Source organism: Gymnoscopelus microlampas, assembly GCF_963454915.1.
Source record: "Gymnoscopelus microlampas genome assembly, chromosome: 9".
Classification (NCBI taxonomy): Eukaryota; Metazoa; Chordata; class Actinopteri; order Myctophiformes; family Myctophidae; genus Gymnoscopelus; species Gymnoscopelus microlampas.
The window spans coordinates 32,690,775-32,699,393 of record NC_139946.1 but is presented as its reverse complement, the minus strand read 5'-3'; positions in this window follow the sequence as shown (position 1 = coordinate 32,699,393).

The window sequence follows — 8,619 nt, the reverse complement described above, 5'->3', positions numbered from 1 at the left end:
GCGGGAAAGAGAGTGTTTCTCAATTCTCCTCCTAAAACATCTACCTTTTCTCTCTCTGTCTTCTATCTATTTCGCCTTTGTCCTTCTCTGCGTCTTTTTCTTTTAATTTCCTACAGCTTTTTGCCGCTCTCCTTTGCTTTCTTCCCTTTCTTCTCGTCTGCTCCTTCCCACGGCAGTGTTCTTTGTCCCGCTGTCAGTGCCACATGATCACAAATACTTTATTAATGAGTGGTTTTGGAAAGAGCTTTGCACAAAAATCTCTGCAGCGAGAGAGAGAGCGGTCTGAGTGAAATACTGCACAGCTGTTAACAGTGTGTGGTTTGGGTGAACAACCAAAAGAATGTCCCGAGATGTGGAGTTTCCACGCAAAGTCAAGTTGACTGAGAGGTTGCACTGTTTGTGTGATTAAGTCACTATTATTACACACTTTCATAAACACAGATGCGGCCCAAGAGTGCAGTCACCATTGGATTGTAAAAAGAGAATATAATTAACTTCTAACTGCCATCTCATCCTGTCACATGGAGATCTTGCATCTCTAAAGGGTCAGTTTTCTAGCAAAGACAAATCTAAAATGGTGGTCCTTCAGCAATGATCCACTTTTGGAAGTCTTCCATAGTTTTTGAATGGGGTTTCATGTGGCCTAAGATTACAGATCTTGTTCAGAACATACAGCACCACGTGTAGCTTAAAAGATGTGTGGAGGGGCAAATAACATTGCTGCTGTGAAGTGACATCAGCAATATGCTTAATGGCTGCTTGGAACTTTAATGAAAGTTGTCATTCCAGTAAAACAAAAAAAAACCTTGATGTTCCTCAAAACATTAGTTTTCCAGGGTGAGCATTGAGGAAGTGGGTGCAAGTCTAAAATGTCATATAACATTCTATGTTGCGTGTAATGGACTCACAAAGATAGTGTTTGTCTTGTCTCAAAGCAATTTAATTATGGTGCGATAAACATTTGAGCCAGGCTAAATGACGGCTGTGGCTATGCTGGTGCTGGGTGAATTAGTATTTTAATTTCCTTGGCTCTGGCTTGATCCACCGGGGCAACAACCAAAACAACAATTATGGTAACTGACATGACGTGTGTTCCGAGACACCGTCACCTTATAATCATCGTCCGATTTCCCCAGTGCTTGCAGTGCGTATTCCCTGATGGCACATGAACTATTTTAAGTATTTGCTTTTGGAGGGCCTTTCATAAGAAGAGGTCTCTTACAAGAAGTTTGGCCCGTGCAGTGGAACACATGTGTATGACCTGGGAAATATGCAAGAGGTCTCTGGAGGAGCTCAAGAGGATTGAGCTAGTAGCTGTAATAAGCAGTGCTTTGAACATTTACTCACCACAAAACTATATTGCAAGTTTATTCCTTCCCCACAGCTCTGTCAACAGTGGTTCCTTGAAACAAAGAAATGTGTTTGTTTTTTGTGCTCTCATGGCCTTTAACATTTGCCATGTTGATTAGTTCATGACATGCCCCTGTTAATTTCAACCTGAAGAGTTAAATTACTTTAACCACATGAACCATAGCGTCACTATTCTGGACATGTCATAATAGCTGAACATTCTGCGAAAATAGGCAAACATTATGTGAAATAGCAGATTTACAATCTCACACTGCATTGCGTAAAATGAGTGTTGTGAGTTTGTAGATTGGTTATTTTCGGAGAAGAGATTTGTTTTGGAGGTTAAAAAGGAGCGGGCCAAGTAGGCCAACAGACCTTTGGGGGACCCTGGTCAAAGAAGTATAGAGTTCAACTACTTAAAAATGACCCAACAACAAAATGTATTTGGGGGTGCCAACCATGTTAGGTATTGTAGGATAGTGTTTCTTCTCACTAGCCAATTCATATCCACTGCATTTTCTGTAGACCTACACCAAGGTGGAGTGAGGGACGTACCAGTGCAACTCCAGACTTGATCAGGCCTCATGAAAATGCAAAATGAGGGCTAGGTCCAGCTCAATGTCCATCCAATGGACTCAACCTGAGGTAACACATCAACAACCCATGTTTTAACAATTCAAGATAATTCAATGGGGGTGCAAATAGGTAACACTGTACCATCATGGTTTCACCCTTCAAAACTCACACTGATCATGTCCCATTTACTGAGAACCTTTCCAGCTATGGGATGCAGTGTTGACCAAGCCTGGACGCCTCCTCAGATTATCAACTGTCTCACTCCCTCTGCTGGATACTGACTGTCCATACAACTCAGCAGGTCAACAGAGGCCACCCGCTGACCAGTATATAGGCTACAGTACAGTATATGGTTTATATAGTCAATGATACAGCAGACGCTTTAGTTACACAACTCTAAACTTGACATCACTGGAACATTTCCTAAATGAATCAAACCCAACTGTGTAATGTGAGGTGATTCTCAAACATTTGGGATTCCAATCCCTAAACTGATGTAGGATAACGTTTGTTTCTTTGTTAGAAAATGCTGGGGTGTGGGTCTGTCATCATGGAAATATGATTTTGAGGGAGAAGAAATTTTATAATATTGACCTTTGGGAGGTTCCTGCAAATGACTCACAAAATGGCACGAAAGCTGAATGCAGCCTAGGCTGATATTTAACAGACTCCTAAAATATTTTACATTATTTATGATGATAATTCAATTAAATGCAATTAAATGCAATATATATATATATATATATATATATATATATATATATATATATATATATATATATATATATATATATATATATATATATATATATATATATATATACAGGAATATACTGTAAAGCATGTCATAGACACAAGTGTGTCTCTCGGTTGACCACATAATACGTTACTGACCAAGGTCTCTCAGGGGTCTATCCTTGGCCTACTCCTTTTTTTAGTCTACACCAAATCTCTTCGCCCAAACATGCTAATCTTCAGGCCCACAAGATCGGCAATTTTTGCAGAATGTTTGCTTATGTTAAGCCAAAGGTTTGCCTATCATGATTCATGACATGCCCAGAATAGGGACACTATAGGGCTCAAGTGGCTAATATTGGGTGCTCCTCCATTACACATGGGAGTTCTGGGATATTTATTGCAGTGATTAAACTAATGCTGCTTTCAGACCCTGTTAGTGTCGTCCTATCTAAGATCACTTTCACATCACAGACCCCGTCATGTTTCAGTCTGTTCTTAACTCGGGCCAGAAGAGGAAACCCGGTCAGCCGTGTGTAGCAGAGGCTCTGTAATCGACTCCATACTGGACAGTTGGAGATGATTATTTGGGGAAACACGACACTGGATTGGATCAAATCTACTGTATGTAGGCATTCTGTACGAGCGCTCGCCGCTCTGGGCATAGGCATGTACATATGTGTGTAGGGCCAAGCGTGGGATGGAGGTGTGTGTGTGTGTGTGTGTGTGTGTGTGTGTGTGTGTGTGTGTGTGTGTGTGTGTGTGTGTGTGTGTGTGTGTGTGTGTGTGTGAGAGTGGGTGAGTGTGTGTGTGTGGATGTGTGTGTGCCTTTTGATCAATGCCTAAACTTGGGGCTACGAGGAATGTTTCTTTTTTTCCCCTTTGAAGGCAGTTTGAGTTTTGTGTAATAGTTTTGGTTCAACTGGGGTTTGTGTGTGCGCTCTGTATAAATGGGGGCGAGCTCTGAAATGAATATCATTGTCACATCTCGTGCCAGAGCAAATTCCCCGTCCAAAACGAGCAATTTGGAGCCGACGCCTGGCGTGGAAAATCTGCCTTCAATTTTCCCCACTGGTGGCTATGCATGCACTCTCTCTGCAACTCTCTCTCTCATTCACACACACAAATACACGCACGCACACGCACACACACACACACACACACACACACACACACACACACACACACACACGCACACACAGAGCGAACTGAAGGGCAAGGGCTCACACACTACTTCACATCTAGCTGGCCTACAGCAAGTGGACCCCACAGTTTATTTTTTTCTCAATTATCCATTTAGTGTAAGTGGCAGGCGCCTGATGGGATACATGTCGACAGGAAATGTTTGTATTATCTTTATTTAACAATGGCATTTAAGCTAATACCTGATTAGTTGGCGTGAAATATATTTTAAAGATAGCCACCCCCTTGTCTGCTTTATTTCTTTGTTATTGAAGTTCCACTAATTTCCTCCTGCCATTAGGACTTCTACACACGCACACACACACGCACACACATACACACGCACACGCACACGCACACGCACACGCACATGCACATGCACACACACACATGCACGCACGCACGCACACACACACACACACACACACACACACACACACACACACACACACACACACACACACACACACACACACTTGCATTTGTTAGAGAGAGTCTTGGCTTTAATTAGCCATTGAAGTACTTTTCCAGTGTGGGAATTACTGTAGGGGTTCTTATAAATTCTGAGCAATGAGTTTTGGCAGCATCAACACATGAATGAGCCAAGTTTGAATATATCTGGCACTGCGTGTGTGCAAGCATATACGTATGTGTATGTGTTCAGAGATGATCAAGACATTGAATGCTTTTGTTTTAGAATTAATTGACGGCTTTTGAATGATTCGATTTTTATCATCTATTCATGGATTTTTTATTTTTTTCTATAAGAAAAAAATTACATTCATGGATTTTCTACACAATGAGTGCATGTGGTCGCTGTCTCTTGAAGTGACTATCCTATTTATATAGATCGGAAGTGGGCTTCACATTTCCTCCTCCTAGCTCTGTATGTCAGTCAAGAATATGCATGGGAAAGCTTTACAGTGACCAAAGGCAGGGCACTCAGTCAGTTCTATATTACACATTTAAGATGACAAGTAAACCTTGCTATCTAGCTCTGGCCAGCTTGCACTCCTGAAAAGAAAAGAAAAAAAGAAAAACTTGACTAAGCACTTTTCCAAATTCTGTCCGTACTGATCTACTATAATTACAAGCCTCTGTTTCCATGGAAGGGACCCACTTGGCCGAGTTTTTAGAATAAATCTAAAGCTGTATTTGTATCAATGATGAAACAGCGGCATGGTAATAATACATATGATTATTAGATAGCTATCATTTTCATTTAACGTCGCCCAAGGCTTTCTGCTTAGATGATCAGCTCTTTGGATGGCTTTCTGTTTCTGGTGCTCTCCTTTCTTTTTCTCCTCACTCGTCAGTCTGAATGGGCCTTATGAAAATCTAGCTGACGCCTAGCTTTCCCCGGAGAGAACGTTCTTCTTCGTCTTTGTTTTCCTCCTTCCACTTATTGCGCGTGCTGTTGGAGTATTGTGCTATAGGCGATCATCTTTCTCTTAAGGAAAGCGGGCATTCTGCCCTGTACAGATATTTAATATGTGAAGAGAGTGGAAATGATGAGAGAGAGAAGGGAAAACGAGAGAGAGAAAGAAAGAAGTAGAAAAAGTAAGAGTAAGAGATAGAGGAGTCATTGGAAATAATAGATCTTAGACCAGTAGAGATAGATTTCATTCGAGAGACATGGCTTTTCCAAACAAGATAAAGCAAGGTTTTTCTTTTTCAAACAATGATACAGTCCATAAACACATGCAGGAAGGAATATGGTGTATTTCCTATTGGGTAATATTTCATTGCCAAATTGGACACTGCTGTTTACAAAGAAACAGACAAATTGATAAATATACTGTATAAGTCAGGAGGAAATATGCAAATTAACTTTAAAATGTCCACTCACGTATAGCTCAAGCTCACCCAAAATTCACACTTCAGTCATTATCTCACCTTCATGCCAGTTGAAACATAAATGAAGGACTTTGTTCCCTGTTGTCAGCATAACTCCTCATAGCAGCCTTCTCCAAAACAACTGAAATCAGTGGTGACCATCTTGAGAAGTTACAAAAAGGGTGAAAGAGGACAATAAAATTACTCGATACAGCTTGTGCAGCATAATCCAGAGGAAAAGACATAGTGCTAGCTTCAGTACAGATGTTGTTTTTGAAAATGCTTGCGCATGTGTAACCCAGACCACAGGTGGGTAAACACAAAAGTGAAGGAGATTTGAGTTCAGCGTGTTCTAAAACAATGGTTCCCAAACGTTTTAGCTCAAGACCCAAAAGAGAAACCAAAGTGAAAATAACAGATCTACAAGCTCAGCTATTATTTCACTACTTATTGAAACTTTTTTCTGTAAAATGTTCTGTTTTTGATCAGGAGGACCTCTGTGTTGTGGGGCCACTCTAGGTCGTCAGACATCTGTAGGCCCACGAAATGGACACAAATGATTATTTCTATGGGTGTACCATAGGCCACGAGTGAGCTCCATAGTCTTGCTATCATTCAAAAACGTTGCCCTTGCAATGTTGCCTCCTACTACCTCAATTTGAGGTAGTAGGTGATCTAATTGCAGATGGGGATGCCCAAGCCAAGGTCCCTCAGTTTTAGGACCAGCTTGGAGGGAATGATGGTATTGAACTTGGAGCAATAGTCAATATAAAACAGTCTGACGTAGGTGTGCCTCCTGTCTGTGTTCAAGGGCAGTGTGTAGTGTCAGGGATGCCATGACCACCTTCTCCAAGCCCTATATGCCTGTGTTAAAGGAGTAGTTAACCCTAAAAATGACTTTACTTCTATCATTTACTCACCCCGTGTTGTCTTGAATACAAGGAGAATGTTCGTGTGTAAATTATAACGTTCCTTTACGGTGAATGAAGAATCCAACAACAGAAAATACACTTATTAAACTACTAAAATCATCTCATGCTCAAATGACGTACACACCTGTGCGCTTGTGTGTGTGTGAATGAGCTCTTCTTTTTTTTATTTTATAGTATAGAGATTGACAAGAAATGGGAGAGAGTCAGGGAGTGACACGCAGCATGGGTCTGCCGGGCTCGGGAATCGAACCCAGGACTCTGTCAGGCTGCATCAGAGCCTTGTACAGTATGCGCCTTAACCACTCGGCTATCGGCGCCCACAATGAGCTCCACTTGAACCTCACAACCACGTTCTTCACTTGTGCATGTCATGGTTTGAACCGGAAGTAGTATACAAAGTTTATTTTCTTCTTCTATGGTTATATTTTGGAAAAGGTAAACATTGCGAACCACAATGAGAGGCTTTGGATTAAACTGTGAGTGTTGTTTTGGAGTTTATAAACAGATTTGTTTAATATAGTTTTGCTAAATCTTGTTTTTTTTTCATTTTTGGGATTCTTCATTCAACGTAAAGGAATGTTATACAAACGAAAAATGTCCTTGTACACAAGACACCACAGGGTGAGTAAACAACAGAAATAAAGTCATTTTTTTTGATGAATACTCCTTTAAAGCCACTGGCCGATAGTCATTGAGGCCTGTTACTTTGGTCTTCTTAGGTAACAGACAGCACAATGGTTAACTTAAGCTCATCTGGTATAGGGAGGGGCTGGTGTTGGTGACTACTTCTGAGCTCCCCTTGTAGTCGGTGATGAACCTCAGTCGGAGCCCCCATACTTATTCTACTCTATTATAGTTATTATACTTATTTATTATTATAAATTTCCAATTTGTTTTTGTAATGTATTTTGGCAGTTTTGATGGCTTTTCTGTGGTTGTACTTGGCCTTCTTGTAGAGATTAGAGTCCCCTGATTTGAGAGCTTTACTCTGTTCCCTTTGTGGACAAAGAGACTTCATCTTAATATCAAATGGCATGGGGATGAGTAGATAATGACAGAATTCGTTTTTGGGTGAACTATTTCTTTAAATAAGAGACAGGCAGAGTGGATGACACATGAAAGAAGGCTCTTTCTGGGGGAATTCAGTTCCCCAGCACACAGTCACATGTGGGTTCTTAGATGGGGTTCTTCAGCACTACTGCTCCTCTGGACACAGGAAGGAAGCCAGATTAAGGGTCTGATGAAATCTTCTGACTGGGTGTTGCATACAGACCACTATGACAGTTTCAAACAAACACCATGGTAAACCGATGGGGATGGTTGATTATTTTCTGGTAACGTCCCAAGGCTACATATGTACAGTGCACACACATGCAAGCGAGTGCATGCAAGCAATCTTACTCAACATTGCACGTGTCAACACAGAACACAAAACCTATGTGCATGCACTCAAAACATGTACATATGCATTCTGCATACATTCTGCATACACAAGTACACACACACACACACACACACACACACACACACACACACACACACACACACACACACACACACACACACACACACACACACACACACACACATAAAGACTCTTGCACTGCAGCGGCTACTGAGTGACTCATGGTTTAGTTAATTGGAGCTCTTGGACTGCATTGTGAGTATCTGACCTCAAGATTATCATTAAACTGCACTTCATTCTCTCACCCTCTCTCACTCTTGCTATGTGTGCTTGTGTGCTTCTCCCTCTAAAGTTGTTCTGTTTCTCTCTGAGTATTTTCTGTCCATGTGCCTCTGTCCAGTCTTTCTACAGTATCTCTTACTTTCTGGCTGTCCATCCATCTTTTCTCTCGCTCTCCTTTTTCTTCTGTCTGTCTTCTTGACAGTGTTTACATCCACATTGTAGGACAGTGTGCCAAGTTGACTAGGCCTTGAGTTGGAGACAGCCGCGTGTGTGTGTGTGTGTGTGTGTGTGTGTGTGTGTGTGTGTGTGTGTGTGTGTGTG